This window comes from Alnus glutinosa, chromosome 1, assembly GCF_958979055.1.
Source record: "Alnus glutinosa chromosome 1, dhAlnGlut1.1, whole genome shotgun sequence".
Taxonomy (NCBI): Eukaryota; Viridiplantae; Streptophyta; class Magnoliopsida; order Fagales; family Betulaceae; genus Alnus; species Alnus glutinosa.
The window spans coordinates 38,577,474-38,594,424 of record NC_084886.1 but is presented as its reverse complement, the minus strand read 5'-3'; the positions used below and the strand labels follow the sequence as shown (position 1 = coordinate 38,594,424).

The 16,951-nt window shown below is 37.7% G+C and overlaps 1 pseudogene; it reads right to left on the bottom strand.

Moving 5' to 3' along the window:
• Nucleotides 1-14,454: 14,454 nt before the first annotated feature.
• Nucleotides 14,455-16,378, bottom strand: LOC133859837 (receptor-like protein 51; annotated as a pseudogene).
• Nucleotides 16,379-16,951: the final 573 nt, after the last annotated feature.

Sequence of the window (16,951 nt, the reverse complement as noted above, 5' to 3'; positions counted from 1 at the left end):
ATATTTTGAGCAAAATCATCTGATTTTGGTGATTTTGTCTGTTTGATGACTTCACTACAAATGCTCTAAATTCTTTCTCTATTCATTTTTTAATTATTTTATTTTAGTTTCCCTCCAAATCCTTACAAAGGGAATCGATCCCCTTAAATTTTTTATGTTTAAATAGTTAAAGTAGTTGCTCCAAAACCAATAAAAAAATAATATTTAGTTAAAATAAAGAAATGTTTAGAGAGTTTGATGTATAAAACTTTTTAAAAGCGATAGTTAAACACAAAAAAGTGGATTCTTTCACTAAAATTTAGTGAAATTTTAAAGAGTCCATTGAGAATGCTCTAAGGTGAAATACCTAAACTGATAGGCTAAAGGTCCGTATTAGTTTGCGATTTTAATAAATGTGATTTAAAATAATGATTTTAAAATGTGCGATTTAAAAAAAGTGATTTTTAGAAACGCAATTAAGCGTTTGGCAAAATCGCAGTTTAGCCTTTAAAATTGCAAATAAACCTTTAAAATTTTGTGTTTTCAGAAAAGCACACTCTTACTGTGATTTGAAAAAGCATATTTTCTACATTTTCAAATCACAATTTTAAAAAATACAGTTTCCAAATTATTTATGTTCTACGATTTGATTTAAAATCGTACTTATTGTTTACAAAATCGCAATCCCAAACGCGCCCTAAATTGTCCCCTTTTGGAGCATTAGCAGCATATACCCTAAAGTTTGTTCCCTTCCCTAAATATAGGGAAAATCATTAAAAAAAAGAAGAAGAAGAAGAAGAAAAAACTACGAAAAAGCCACCTGCAATAGATACCTTAAGAGCATTCCCAGTGGCTACCCAACCATTTTCTTTAAATGTAAGAAAATTGTGATTTTACCCAGTTGAAGGACGTAATATTGTCAATTATATGGATAGTCCCATTGATGTGTTTTAAATTATACTCGCAAGCGCACGAATCTTTTGCAATATAGTGTATGTGCAAGTGCGAGGTCGATCCCACAGGGAATTGCGTTGCAAAAATTAATCTCTATTCAAACTAATCCTATTTTAACCTAGTTCCAAATTTAGGGTTTTTTGTTAAAAGAAAGTATAAACGAAAATAACGAAAATAAAGGGGTTTAGGGTTTTGGAATTCACACTCACCAAATCATATCAACCTAATCTCATGCTCATCACACTTATTCAAGGTTGTCACTTATAAATCTTAGGTATGCTCTACATTGCTTCAAAATTCATTTAGATCATCCTATGATTCCGTTCATAGCACAAATCACAAAGAGTACCAATTGAAATCCAAACATCCAATGTATCATTCAATCACAATGGATATCTTCATTCTAACCGATAAAACAATGTATTAGTCAAACGGCGCACAATGAATGTCCAATGTTTTGATAGATGAAAAACCAAGCAACCGATTTAATGAAACTTATTCCACATCATCACTTGTATCCGGAAACCACAAGAGATATCAAAACATCATTTCAAGAAAACCGAAGTAGAGCAATTAGAAATCAAATCCATAAACTCAAATAGCATGAACAAGCACAAAAACTCGGTTTCTCTTCAATGGTGAGGTTTCATCCTCAACCCCAAACGAAAATATTAGCTACACATGATAAAATAACTACAACTTAAAACATTAAAAAAGCATAAAAATCAAAGAGTTTCAAAAGGAAAGAAATAAGCTACAAGAAGAAGAGAAGCAAGAAGTTATGTACAAAGAGGCTCATGCCTCCTCTCCTCCTTCTTCATTTTCAGCCTTGGTCTCCTTTTATAGCCAAGTGGTTTTGTGTGGAATGGGTGAGTGGGTGTATGAGTGGAGAGATGAGTGGTGAGTGTTTTATGGAATGAGTGGTGAGTGTTTTATGGAATGAGTGGTGAGTGTTTTATGGAATGATGTTGAGTGGAAAAAAAAGTGATTAAGTGGCTGAGAATGTGGAGAAAAACGTGTATTGGCTCTAGCTTTGGGGAGACAAGGGATGAAGCAAAAGAAAAATAATAAGAGAGATGGTTCCGGATTTTCGGGATGATCCGACGACTGAAATTTAAACAGCCATATATTTTTCCACACATCTCCAAATTGGCTGAAAATTGTTGCGTTGGAAAGCTGACATCTTGAACTTCAATTTAGACCTAAGAAACTCCCAAAACGGATATCTTTTGGTCCTGTTATGATCAGTCTAAATGTACTGGTCTGCTGCATCCGAATTTCCTTGTATTTTGCTTGAATTGTATCATTTCTCTCTTATTGTCCTACAAAATATAAAAACACTAAAACTAACCAAAGCATTAGAAAATAACAAAGCTAAAGGTTTAACTAATGTAAATTAAGGGGTCCAAATACACAATATTTGGTACTCATCAAATACCCCAAAACTTACATTTTGCTAGTCCCTTAGCAAAACAAAATGAAAAACAAAATCAAAGCATGAAACATAAATCCTCTTTCGTGGGAGACACGATTGCATTTAGCATATGCAACAAGCCTTTTAAACCCCTAGGACTCCCTAGTGGACGAGTGAAGTCTCGTGAGGGTTTGCCAGAAATGATACCCACAAACATTCAAACATTATGCTGTCAACGAGAAAAAGTTTTACCCAGACCATGGTTCATACGTCATTGGCATGCTTAAAAAGACAAACCCCATCATAAACATCAACAGGGGATCCAATCATCAAATCACTCATAAATGGACAGTTAAGACATCACATTTCCTCAAAAGTGTAGAGTGAAATCAACATGCAATTATGAGGTTTCATTTTAATCTCAAGATAAGTAGTTCAAAAATCATTGGAATCCCTATCAAATGAAACAACCAAGGCAAGATATTCAAATTATTTTATTTTATTTATATATATATATTTTTTTGTTTTTTTGTTTTTTTTTTGTTTTTAATATGTTGGCTGTGCAATGCTCGGCTCCCTTAAGCTTTCTAATTGACCCATGTAACGAGTGTTGGGCCAGTGGCTCCCAAACCAAATGGTCTTAGGGCACTAGATGTAGAAACATCCCTAAGGGCTTAATTACTCAAGTCAAAAAGGCTACGAAGCCAAACTAGCCATACAATTAACCAAATTGAAATTCTCACCTTTTGACGCGAACACTCAATGCTTAGTGAGGCAAGAGGCCCGGTTACTCAGTGAAAAACTCAAAATGATCTTCTTTTTTTTTTTTTTTTTTTTTTTTTTTTAATATATATATCTTGCAAGCCAAGGTTATTTATCAATAAGTCATCCAACAACTCTCAAAATACACAATTAAGCACAAATTCATACCCCACAAATTACATGCTAACGTGCTCGTGATAGTTCAACTCAAGTGAAATCTTACTAGCCCAAAAATAAGTCAAAAGACTCAGATTCCTAAAGACATGATGTGTTCAAAAACTTAAGCAAGCCGATGAAATCCAAACCACAGCTATGGCTTAACTCAAACTTGACAACATAATTTTTTTTTTTTTTTTTTTTAATTAAAACATTTTAAGAACAAAAAGACAACTAAAAATAACTAAAAACAATTAGAAAAATTAAACAAACACACAAATGGAAACTTAAACAAACAAACAAACAAATGAAATAAACAAACAAACAAATGGACAGAGTGCTTTTCCATACCCCCAAACTTGAATTACACATTGTCCGCAATGTGTAGTGTAGAAATACATTACCAGAAATACGGAAACATCGAGGTGTGAAAGGTCAAGGCGTCCCCCAAACTTAAACACCAAAACACCTGTCAACAAAAACTTAACAGCAACATTTCTCATAGACACAAACATCAAAATGTTAGTTGCTGTTAGAAATAAAAGTAAAATGAAAAGAAATAAAAATGAAAGAAATCAACTATACAAAAAAAGTAAAAGGGAAAAGAAAATTTACAGCGCCTTCTCAGGTGGCCAACTTGCTTGCTTCGCAGGATCTTCGTAGCGCCATTTTTTTATTATTATTATTACAGTCCATAAATAAATAAAAAATAAAGAAAATAAAAATAAAAATAAAAATATAAAAATATAATTATTGTCTTACAAAACGAAGTACTTCTAAGAAAACATAAATAAAAATAAAAAATAAAGAAAATAAAAATATAATTATTGTCTTACAAAACAAAGTACTTTTAAGAAAACATAAACTTGCGAATCGGACCTTTCCTGCAACATCCCCAGAGTATGCTTATACCTGACTAAGTTTCTGGGCGGAAAACCCTGAGGTTTTGGACTACACGCAAGAGGTCCTGGTGTTGCTCTTGGAGACGATTGGTATTTTGCTCCAACTCAGCATACCTCTTCTCCAAGTCTTTCGCATATGAATCTACCACCTTCTTCAGCTTTTTATTTTCTTGCTGTAGGACCCGATTCCTACGCCTAAAGTCCATGTACATTCGTTGCAAAGCCAAAGTTTGAGCTTTTAGCGCTTGGACTTCATTCCCTCGAACTTGCAGACGTCGAGCCATGTTTGTAACTGAAGAAGCACTCTGAATACTGAAAGCCAAAGAGTCATTGATGGCTTGAGCATCAGTCCTATCCGCCAACAACTTATTATCTCGAGGAGTTATGATGCCCTGAGCCATGGATGCAGCTGCTGCATCATTCAGCATCACAGAGTCATTGGTCATGAGAGGACCTTTTTGCGTTAAGAATAATGGACGCCAAATCTCGGGTTGTACTACTGGCGTAGCATTCAGATCAAGATTATTTTGGGAAGAGGAAGAAGCCATTTTTCTGGAAAACTTAGGAAACGATGATATTCCTCAAAGAATCTGAAGGAGAGAAAGATAGAAATGAAGCGGTGATTCGAAATATTTGAAGGGAAGGAAAGAGAACTTAATCACTGGGCGAGACGCGGTTTAATCAACGTCATTCTGAGTGCAGCCTCCACTATCACTAGTAGACAGCCGCCCACGAATCACGAGTTCTCTTCTTTTTGAGTGCAGCCTCCATTATCACTAGTAGACAGCCGCCCTCGAATCACGAGTTCTCTTCTTTTTGAGCGCAGCCTCCATTATCACTAGTAGACAGCCGCCCTCGAATCACGAGTTCTCTTCTTTTTGAGTTTTCACCCTTTTCACCTTCTCGAATTCCGAATTTACCCAATGACTTTTCCGGATTCATCGCCGCACTTTCCGCAACTAGCAGTCGTAGAGGGGCATCCCGAGAATGAGCTGGATGAGCGTTCCGAGAAAGGGATGGAGATATTACGATTCACTGTCGGCACCACTTGCACCGTCCCCTCTCAAATTTTCTCTATAAATTTACTCGTCTTCTCTCTGGCAAAGCACACCTATGAGCTCTCAACCCTTCACACTTCGAGAGCCAAATCTTTCTTCTAATCTGAACTCATCATCGCTTCTTGGAAGGGAAGATGTAGTTCATAACCAATTTCAAAGTTTAAAGTTGGGAAAAATGCAGCATCACAACCAGATTCACAAACAACGAAGCAAGACTATTCTTGATCATACTATCCAGAAGCAAGATTATTCTTGATCATACAAGACCTTCTCTTCCGTCTTGTCAACCTGGACGCTCTTCACATCTATCCTCAATCCGGTGATGGCGATCTATGACAGAAGAGAGAGAGCACTACGATATGAGTACCGCGCTCATATCCTTTCCGGATTGCTTGCCTCGCCTTCTTTGCTTTCTTCACATTCCCCACCTTCCTCTCCTTCGAGGCTTCCATGTTCTCATTTAGCAAGCTTTCCATGGTTCATGTGGGTTGAAATTGTAAGGGTAGTTGGTTGGAGCAAGTGTCCTACCACTAGGTGAAACATGTTGTACAGAAGAATCTCAATAATTATCAAAATAAGAATCCATGCTTCACTTACACCCTATAGCAAGAAGTTATCCCACCATTGAAAAATTAAAAATAAACTAACAAACAAAAACAGACAACAAAATAAGGTAAAACAGAAACAAAATATTTAACAAAAATAATTAAAAAAAATAACTGTGCGAAAAGGTAAAAGAAAATTTACAGCGCCTTCCCCGATCATGTGGATGTCCAACCAATCCCTTCCATCCTTTCTTCTTACAGAATTGATGTCCCTCGAGAGAAATGTTTCGCCATCTTATGTAGCTAACTTGCTTGCTTCGAAGGATCTTTGTAGGACGATGGTTCCTAGATTTGCGCGGTTGTGTGCATAGATCCTTGACAGTTTTGGCATAAGATGGCTCTTTGAGACATGTAAGAATTAAAGCTTGGGGCTCATGAAATGTCTCAAGAGGGATGGTGATGAAGGAATGAGCTTCAGTACTCATTCCGTATTCGGACATATTTGGATTTGGCGGGGGCGCTGCTTGCTCCAGGTGCTCCTCCTTTTCTTCCTCATCATTGCCATCTACCATTTCATCACTCTCAATTATTGATGTGTCTTGGACATGCTCATGATGAAGATTGCTGGAATCATCCTCATCAATCATGTAGTGCCCTTCAGCCATCAACTGACCTTGAAACTCTTCTTCCTCCAGTCTGTTATACTCGGCAACCAGATATTCGAACTGTCTTTCTATCCTGGCAATCGCCTGAGTGTTTTCCAAGGTGGCATTCTTTACTTCATTAATGGTCAGAATGTTTTCCAAAGTGAGATTCTTCATTTCATTAATGGTTTGGCTTGAAAACTGCATGAAGTCCTTGAGAGTGTCTTCTAATGACAGCTCTGGGTGTGGAGCTTGAATGGTGGAGTGGCCAGTCATCTCTATGAAGTCCTTCAGTGTATCTTCTAATGATTTTTGGGGAAGGGGATCATATGATGAGCTTTCGAACTGCAGATATTCAGGATGATGCAGTTCCTGGAATTGGGGAGCATAACTTCCCATGGCTTGAGCTTGCCATGAGAAGTCAGAATGGTTGCTCCAGTCCGGGTTGTAAAAATTGGGATTTGAATCGAATCCCGGGCTGGAGGAGTTAGTGTTCATTTGCTCATGTGAATAATGATAGAATTGTCCCCAAGAGGGACAATTACTAGCACGGTGATAAGGATCAGAGCAATAGGAACATGGTTCATGTGGGTTGAAACTGTAAGGGTAGTTGGTTGGAGCAAGTGTCCTACCACTAGGTGAAACATGTTGTGCAGAAGAATCACAATAATTATCAAAATAAGAATACATGCTTCACTTACACCCTATGGCAAGAAAATATCCCACCAAAGATATGAACCAAATTTTTTGCTGCAAGTGGGGCAAACAGAATTCTCTAAGAGCCCAGGTTCGTTCCCAGGAAAGTGAGGGGGGTCACACCGGACACACTTAAATCCCAAGACTTTCCTAGCCAGAACTTGCCTAGACACTTGGATAGCGCCGTAGACCACACTAGCAAAGAAAAAAAATAGCACAAACAAAATAAAAAAAAAAAAAAATAAAAAAAATTGAAGACTAACAAGAATGCATAAAACAACCAAAGATACCAGAAAGGCAAGAATTAAAACTTACAAATTTGGACCAAAAAAATAATTTTTTTGGCAAGAATTTCTGCTACTGAACTATTCCAGGTAACACCTCCAGTGTTGGTTCGATCGATCGACTTCGTAAAATTCCGCACAACCTGAAATAACAATAAAACAGAAAACCTTGCTTTTTTTTTTTTTTTTTTGGGTTAGACAATAAAACAAAAACAAATAAAAATAAAAAGAAACAAAAATTGGAAGAAGAAAAAGAAAACAAAAATCTACCTAAACTAGTAGAAAAATAAAATCAATTCAAACAAAAATCAATTTCCACAAACAAACAATTCCCCGGCAACGGCGCCAAAAACTTGATGTGTTTTAAATTATACTCGCAAGCGCACGAATCTTTTGCAATATAGTGTATGTGCAAGTGCGAGGTCGATCCCACAGGGAATTGCGTTGCAAAAATTAATCTCTATTCAAACTAATCCTATTTTAACCTAGTTCCAAATTTAGGGTTTTTGTTAAAAGAAAGTATAAACGAAAATAACGAAAATAAAGGGGTTTAGGGTTTTGGAATTCACAATCACCAAATCATATCAACCTAATCTCATGCTCATCACACTTATTCAAGGTTGTCACTTATAAATCTTAGGTATGCTCTACATTGCTTCAAAATTCATTTAGATCATCCTATGATTCTGTTCATAGCACAAATCACAAAGAGTACCAATTGAAATCCAAACATCCAATGTATCATTCAATCACAATGGATATCTTCATTCTAACCGATAAAACAATGTATTAGTCAAACGGCGCACAATGAATGTCCAATGTTTTGATAGATGAAAAACCAAGCAACCGATTTAATGAAACTTATTCCACATCATCACTTGTATCCGGAAACCACAAGAGATATCAAAACATCATTTCAAGAAAACCGAAGTAGAGCAATTAGAAATCAAATCCATAAACTCAAATAGCATGAACAAGCACAAAAACTCGGTTTCTCTTCAATGGTGAGGTTTCATCCTCAACCCCAAACGAAAATATTAGCTACACATGATAAAATAACTACAACTTAAAACATTAAAAAAGCATAAAAATCAAAGAGTTTCAAAAGGAAAGAAATAAGCTACAAGAAGAAGAGAAGCAAGAAGTTATGTACAAAGAGGCTCATGCCTCCTCTCCTCCTTCTTCATTTTCAGCCTTGGTCTCCTTTTATAGCCAAGTGGTTTTGTGTGGAATGGGTGAGTGGGTGTATGAGTGGAGAGATGAGTGGTGAGTGTTTTATGGAATGAGTGGTGAGTGTTTTATGGAATGAGTGGTGAGTGTTTTATGGAATGAGTGGTGAGTGTTTTATGGAATGATGTTGAGTGGAAAAAAAAGTGATTAAGTGGCTGAGAATGTGGAGAAAAACGTGTATTGGCTCTAGCTTTGGGGAGACAAGGGATGAAGCAAAAGAAAAATAATAAGAGAGATGGTTCCGGATTTTCGGGATGATCCGACGACTGAAATTCAAACAGCCATATCTTTTTCCACACATCTCCAAATTGGCTAAAAATTGTTGCGTTGGAAAGCTGACATCTTGAACTTCAATTTAGACCTAAGAAACTCCCAAAAAGGATATCTTTTGGTCCTGTTATGATCAGTCTAAATGTACTGGTCTGCTGCATCCGAATTTCCTTGTATTTTGCTTGAATTGTATCATTTCTCTCTTATTGTCCTACAAAATATAAAAACACTAAAACTAACCAAAGCATTAGAAAATAACAAAGCTAAAGGTTTAACTAATGTAAATTAAGGGGTCCAAATACACAATATTTGGTACTCATCACCCATATTGAAGGACGTAATCTTGGATCCCGTTCTATAGAAAAAGCATAAACTTCGTTAACATTAAGCATGGAAGATTTAAAAGGAATCTCTTGAGTTTCCACAAATAGAGATTTATAAGGAGGTTCTTTGAAAATAAAATATGACTTCTAATTAACCATGTGTGTGAACAGTGTGCAACAAAATATTAAATGTGGAATTTAAAGGAGACAAATATTTTGTTAACGAAGTGGAAATTCAATTAAGAGAAAAACCACTATGGGGCAACAAAATCCAGGATATTCACTATTCAAAAGACAAAGTTAGTTATAAAGCATCACTCACATACCCCTGATGCAGTGGTCGTACCTTGAACTCTGACGCATAATCCAATGCAAATGCCTCCCAACCAAGTCACCTACTTAAAGAGGTCTTCAATGGAATCATTTACCTTAGGGCTCCTCCCTAAGATAGACAAACTTCATAGTTGATCAAATCACACATTGGCAACAACTAGAGAGCTAGCGAATCTTCAAATCTCCCTAAACACCCTCTCTAAGCTATAGAGAATTCAATACCGAATTCTATAAATACTACATGCCTAGAGCCTCTTATTTATAGGCTACAGAAGACCTGAATCGAGTCTAATTCGGTTTTCATTATGCGGCATCCTGACACAAGCTGAGGCCGTCTGGACGGTGACTTGTGCAATCGGCTTTCCATTAAGCGCTGATTTTCTTTCCTGTATAAGGTTGTGTCCGGATGGTGTTGCCCTAGCGTCCGGATGGTTGCACTTTAGCTGCACGCAATTTTCATTATAAGGACTGGTGTCTGGACGGTGTAGACCTGTCATTCGAATGGTTGTAAGTATTCTCCACGTCTTGCCTTATCAAGGATAGCATTCGGACGAAATAACAACGTCGTCCGAACGGTTGCAGCTGTCTTCCCATATCTGTGTCTACGAAGGAAATCCTTTTACTTGTCGAACATTGATTGGCGTCTAGAATGTATTGCCACGTCGTCCGAACGAATGCATTTGAACATTGGAATCTTCTCGACCTCTGAAAAGCGTCTGGACATGTTGCCATGACGTCCGGACGGATGCAAACTTGAACCGTTCGAAGCTTCTTGACACTGATGGGCATCTGGACGGTATTGCCACGTTGTCCAGACAAATGTTGTTGACTGAAGAGCGTCTGGACTCTAGACAGGGCCGTCCCAACGGAATCTTGGGATCCGACTTCTTTGAGTTGGAATCTGCACAGATTCTTCCTGGAACTTCTGAAATAGCCTTCTTCATTCTCGTGATAGTGAACTTGTCATAATAAGGCTCTTTCTATCTTTAAAGAAAAAAAAAAACTCTGAATATCTGAAGACTCTGAAATATACGGTATCCCTGTGAAAGCAGCAACATTATATGATAGTGATTTTGTCAATAGAATGCAACCAATAAAAAACTAACATTCTTCAACTTCAACCCTTTGAGATTTAAGATGACGTTCTTTGAGATTTGAAGTTTCAGCATTAAAATTCAATGGTGGATTACTTTCTAGAACATGAACTTCTTTTCTTTTGAAGAATGACTCGATTGTTTTAAACTTTGACATGCTTGATGAACCTAAATTTTTCAAGTTAAATTACAACCCCATAAGAGACGATTAAAGTTATAAAATAATTTTTTTTAAAAAAAAATAAAAATTAGAGTCTATATAACCCAAAACTAAAAAAAATCTGAAAAACTTAAAATTCCAAAACTAACATCATTCATATATAACCCAAAACTTAAAAAAAAAAAATCTAAAAAACCATTTCATCCACACCTTTTCTTGATATATAATATCTTCACAAGTTCACAACCTAAAAAAATGTAGAGTGAGATCATCATCATCACAAGATTCACAACAAAGAAAAATTTGATTGAATGAAATCATCACAATTCACAACTCAAAACCATCCATATTCCATACGCTTTTGAAATTTGAACAAAGATATTACCTTGTAGATAAAACCAGCACTAGTATTGAGCTTAGTGGAGAAGCAGTGCCCAAAAATGATGAAAAACCTCTTGTCCTCTTCCCTCTTCAACACTTGCAAACCTCAAAACCAACCTTTGAAAAAAAAAAAAAAAAAAATTTCTTATAGAACACTCAAAAAAAATGCCAGCTTCCACAATTTCACTTCCAAATTTCCTTTTACACCATGGTACCACTCACCAGCATTAGCACGGCCGCACCGGAAGTTTCGTTTTTGTGAAGTTTTTTTTTTTCTTTTCCATCATGTCATTTCTTATTTGTTGTCTTCAGTTTTCTTGAGCCATTGAGGTGCAATCTGTGCAAAGCAACAGAGGTGATGTCGTCTCATCTCTCATGGAGTGTCGTGCTAAGCTAGTAAGAGCCTAGAACTAGAAGTATGGGTATGGGATGGACTGAAAGGTGGTATGGTACTATCACTGTACTATAGACTAATAGAGAAAAACAAAATTGAATGTTGGGGGCTTTGAGTGTGGGGCCAAACTCATCATACCCTACTAGTGGGGCCAAACTTGGGAGTTCAAGTCTACAAGACAAAAAATGTCTACTAATTTTTTTTTTTTTTCAAGGAGCTAGCAGGGGTTGTGGCCCCTCCAAGCCCTAAAAGAAATCTACCCCTACAAAAACACTTCACAATAACTTCCCTTTATCTTATTATTTTTAATTTTTTTCTTTTGTTTTTTTTATTCATTTCTTTTCTTTTCTTCTCTCTCTCTCTCTCTCTCTCTCTCTCTCTCTCTCTCTCTCTCTCTCTCTCTCTCTCTCTTGTCTTCTCCGTCACAAGATGAAAACGGAAAAAATTTCAGAAAATGAAAAAAAATTGGAGGTGAGATGGCCAGTTGGTAGAAAGATATTGGAGGTGAGAATGGTGAGAAATTGAAAAAATGGGATCTTTTGGGCATTGACATCGGTGTTGGGGGAGCCAGTGAGACTGCCTATGTCGATAGTGCCACGGAGGACGAGGATGGTCGCCTATGTCACGGAGGATGTCGAAGCTTGAACGGAAGAAGAAGATAAGCTTGATCAACAAAGAAAAAGAAGAGATACGGGTTGCAGAGAGGAGAGAGATTTTTTTTTTATATGATTATAATAAAGCTTGGGAATGCTATAGTGCAATCCAATGCATTCACTGTAGCATTTCCAAGGAATAGAAAAATATAAGGTGTTTGCTGGGGGTGATATTTTGTGACTTTTTTAATTTTTTTCTAAAATTTAGGGAACAGAACACTAATAGGGAGACTGCTGCGAATACGCGAAGAGCACTAGCAGCAGTCACTCAACCATTTTTCCTAAATTTAGGAAAAATTTAGGGAATCAAACCACTTTTTATTTCTCTATACAAATACACTCCACAACAGCTTCCCTTTATTTTTTTATTAAAATAATATTTTTTACCTTTTACTTTTTTTTTTAAAAAAAAAAACTTTATTCCAGAAGCATCTTTTTATTTTCTCTCAATTTCTCTCTCTCGTCAACGTCCCTGTTTTTGTCCCTTCCAACAGCCCCTTCTTCATCTTCTTCTTCAACACAACACTGGCATCCCCACAAAATACTCCTTCTCTCTTCCATTTCCTCTTTCTGGGTTCTTGGGATTTTGATAAATGGAGGCTAAATTTAGAGGCAAGGCTCATCAATTATATGGTTCGGTGGTGTCTGATTTGAAGGTAGTTGGGAAAAAGGGATCCGGCTTTTGTGCTGTACTGTAAAAGTACAACACAGGTGATGTAATTTAAAACGGTGGCGTTTTAACTTCAAAAGAAAAAAACAGTGACGTTTTAAACCAGTAGAAAATTAAACCCAACTTCTTGTTTGACGCCGTAAATCTTCTGCTCTCTCACGTCTTTCTCCCTTTCGTCTCTCTCTCTCTCTCAAATTTTCTTCCTCTGAGATCCTGGTTCTGACATGGTGATGAGTGCCAAATATTGTGTATTTGGACCCCTTGATTTGCACTAGTTAGACCTTTAGCCTTGTTATTTTCTAATGTTTTGGTTAGTTTTTGTGTTTTCTGTTTCTGTAGGACAATAAGAGAGGAATGGAAAATTTCATAAGAAAATGACTGGAAATTCGGAGGTCCTGAAAAGTCGATCGATCGAACTTAAAATTCGATCGATCGAAACTTTGCCCGAAGTCAATCGATCGAAATAAAAGTCGATCGATCGAAATTTCCCAGAAACTGCTTTTACAAAGCGCGCCAGAACACCCAATCAGAAGCCAAAAAGCAGTACTCCCTCTGATTTTCACAGCATAACACGCTAGTTTCGTGTTTTTGGTTGTCTCTAGCAGCAGAGGAACCCTAGAGGAGGGTAAAGGAGTTATTTCTAGCCCTAGCTTTCTTCTATAAAAGCCATAGCCATGCCTCCTTGTTAGGAGAGGGGAGAATAGAGTAGAATAGAGCAGAAAATCAGTAGATAAGTTTAATTTCGTGCATCTTGTAATGTATTTCAGTAGTTTTATTTTCAGATACTTTCTCTTTGTAAAGCTTCTCTTTCATTTCCATGGTTGTTCATCATTTTCTTGTGGTGTTCTTAGTCATGGAAGGCTAGTAACCTCAACTAGGGTTGAGGATGAAACCTTTCCATTGATGACACTCACAATCTTGCTGTACCACTTGCACATTTAATGATATATCATATTAGTTGTTCAAGTTCCATTCATTTAAAGCTTTATCTTTTGCAATGAATGTGGTTAGTGGTGGAAAGAGGACATTTTATGTGTTTCAACCGATGAATACATTGTTTTATCGGTTTGAATGATGATATCCATTGTGATTGAATGATACATTGGATGTTTTGATTTCAATTGGTACTCTTTGTGATTTGTCTATGTGTTGGATTCATTTAATGGTTCTCGGGTTTATGGTTAAGAAACTTGAATGACACCCTAAGCTTAATGTTCTTTGGGTGTTCAAGTGGAAACCAAGAGTGTGAGTTGTAGGATTTGGTTTGGTGGATTCCTTAGCCTTAGTTCATTTTAATTTGCATATTTCATTCCATCTCTTTTATTTAGTCTTTTGTTCTTGAATCAATTCTCAAACCTTTGGAACTAGGTTAAAATGAGGTTGATTAAGCAAGACACCAATATTTGACCATTTCCATGTGGATTCGACCTCGCACTTGCACACACTATATTGCAAACGATTCGTGCGCTTGCGAGTACTATTTAAAACACACATCACATGGATTAAGATTAAATTGATTATTTGTTGTTTTTGTTATACCCATTAGTTGGTTTAACTGAAATTTGGTAAATCCTAGAAATTGAAATTGATTGGTTGAAGTTTGCTGAGATTTTGGGTTGAAAGAAGCTTGATTGTAATTTCTGGTTGGGTTATTGAAGTAGCCGATTGTGGCAAATTTTATGGTTGATTTTGTTGGTTCTCTATTAATTCAGCTGAGGATGCCAAGATAAGATAAACCAAGATAATGGAGTTGGGTATTTCACCAACGAGAGCATTCGACGAAAGATTCAAGAAATCGAGATCTTCAAGAAGCGTAATGGAATTGGGTATATTTCCCCTGAGCTTATTACTGAAAAGATCGATGTGGGTAAGGTTGAGATTCAAGTGTTTAGTAATATAACCGGTAAAATTGGCGTGGGAGATGGTTATGGAATTAAGCTTCTTCATGTTGCCGAGAATGACATAAAGGCTAGAGGCATTGACGGGAGTGGCAGAGACAGTGAGGTCGGTGAGGTTATGGAGGTGAGAGAGCCAGAAGCCGGTGAGTGTTTTGAGGGAGTGGATGCAAGCGAAGGATCGGAGAGAGGAGAAGAGTTTGGGAGGGAAGCGAATGGGGGAGATGGGGCAATTGAGGAAGGAGAGGGAGTGGAGGGAGGAGAGGGACTTCAGGGCAGTTGGTGAGGGAGAGGGAGAGGAGGTGGCGGAAGGGCTTGAAGGAGTCGTAGAGGGTGGCGTTGTTCTTGCTGTGGCATGGGTCCTTGGCGGTTGGGATGTTGAGGGACTGAAGGGCTCTCAACTGCTTTGGGTCAAGCGTGGAGGGAGAAGAAAAAGAAGATGGAGACGACGTCGTTGGAGAGGAAGTGGGAGAGGGTGTGGGGGAGAGGGAGATTGTTTTGCTGCTGCTGCTGGTGGCGGCGGCGGTGGAGAGAAGGAGGAGGAGGAGGAGAAGGAGAGTGATGTTGCTGTTGCTGCTGCTGCCATTTTGTTGGTTCTCTGTTAATTCAGCTGAGGGAGAAGCAGATGAGAGAGAGAGAGAGAGAGAGAGAGAGAGAGAGAGAGAGAGAGAGAGAGAGAGAGAGAGAGAGAGAGAGAGAGAGAGAGAGAGAGAGAGCCAAATACCTCAAATTTATTCTTCTAATTTTATCTCAATCCATGGCAGAATCAGAATCTCATAGGAAGAAAATTTGAGAGAGAGAGAGAGAGAGACAGTGGTGTGAGAGGCAGAGGCAGATTTCGTGAGAGAAACGAAAGGGAGAGAGATGTGAGGGAGCAGAAGAGTAACGACGTCAAACAAGAAGTTGGGTTTAATTTTCTACTGGTTTAAAACGTCACCATTTTTTTCTTTTGAAGTTAAAACACCATCGTTTTAAATTACAGCACTTGTGCTGTACTTTTAAAGTACAGCATAGAAGCTGGATCCGGGAAAAAGAGTTTGGAATGGGATTTGAATGACTGGAAATAGGATGGAGATCTGTTTAGAGCTAGTCCACTGAATTCAGTGAGAGAGAGAGAAAGGGAGAGAAAGAAGCGTGAGGTGAAGAGGGAGATGGAATGTTGAGAAGAAGAACGTCTAGGGAGACGTGAGAAAGAGAGCGTTTTTTTTTTAAAAAAAAAGATTAAATAATCTATTGGCTAACTACAGCACTACCCAGCCTAATGTTTAGGAAATCTGATGGGGTGGTTTTTTATAATTTTTTTTGAAAATTTTCTTATAGTTAGAGAAAGAAATTATCAATAGAGTATCTGCGGCTAGTGCTATGACCATTGGAGAGCTACAATGCTATCCAATCTCCCCAATGCTTTTTATAATCATAAAAAACAACACGTTCTCTCTCCTCTCTCCTTTCATGCGTCCCTGTACCACTTTCATTTTCCTTTCATATCAAAACAAACCCTGCATTCATGACTCCATGTCTCTCAACACCATCTTCACCTTCTGCACGGCTAGGAGCGGGAGAGAGAAGGAGCATTTCCATCTCAACACAAACCCTCCATTTTTCGGAATGACTTTCCTTTTCCCTCTAAATCTCCATGCCCTCACTTCCTCTCTTCATCTACCCCTCTCTCTCATGAAATTTTTGCTCCCATTCAATGTACTTATTGGTGCAACAGATCAAGGGTTGGGCCTTGGACGATGGCTCACCATTTCCAAGTTGCTCACATCCACGAACAACGAGCTGGAGGAGATCGCGGGGTCCCACCATAAAGGGCACAGGGAGTCACCATATGGCTGCTGCTGCTGGCATCACCATTGGCTAGTGCTTTGTGGTGAATTTATGCAGAGAAAGAGAGTGAGGAAAGAGAGTTTTTGGAGATGGTGTGAAGCGGTGGCTTCGGTTGATGGTTCATTTGGCTTTGAATTTGGATGTTGAGGTGGGTTTTGTGGTTGTGTCGGATGATTTTATATCCATGGATGGGTTTGACGATATTTTATGGATGTATGGAGTTTTTGTGTGGTTCTTCAACTAAAAGGGAGAGTGTCGTAAAAAATAAAAAATAAAAAACAAAGGAGAGAGTTTTTGCATTGTTGGAGAGAAAGAGACAATTAG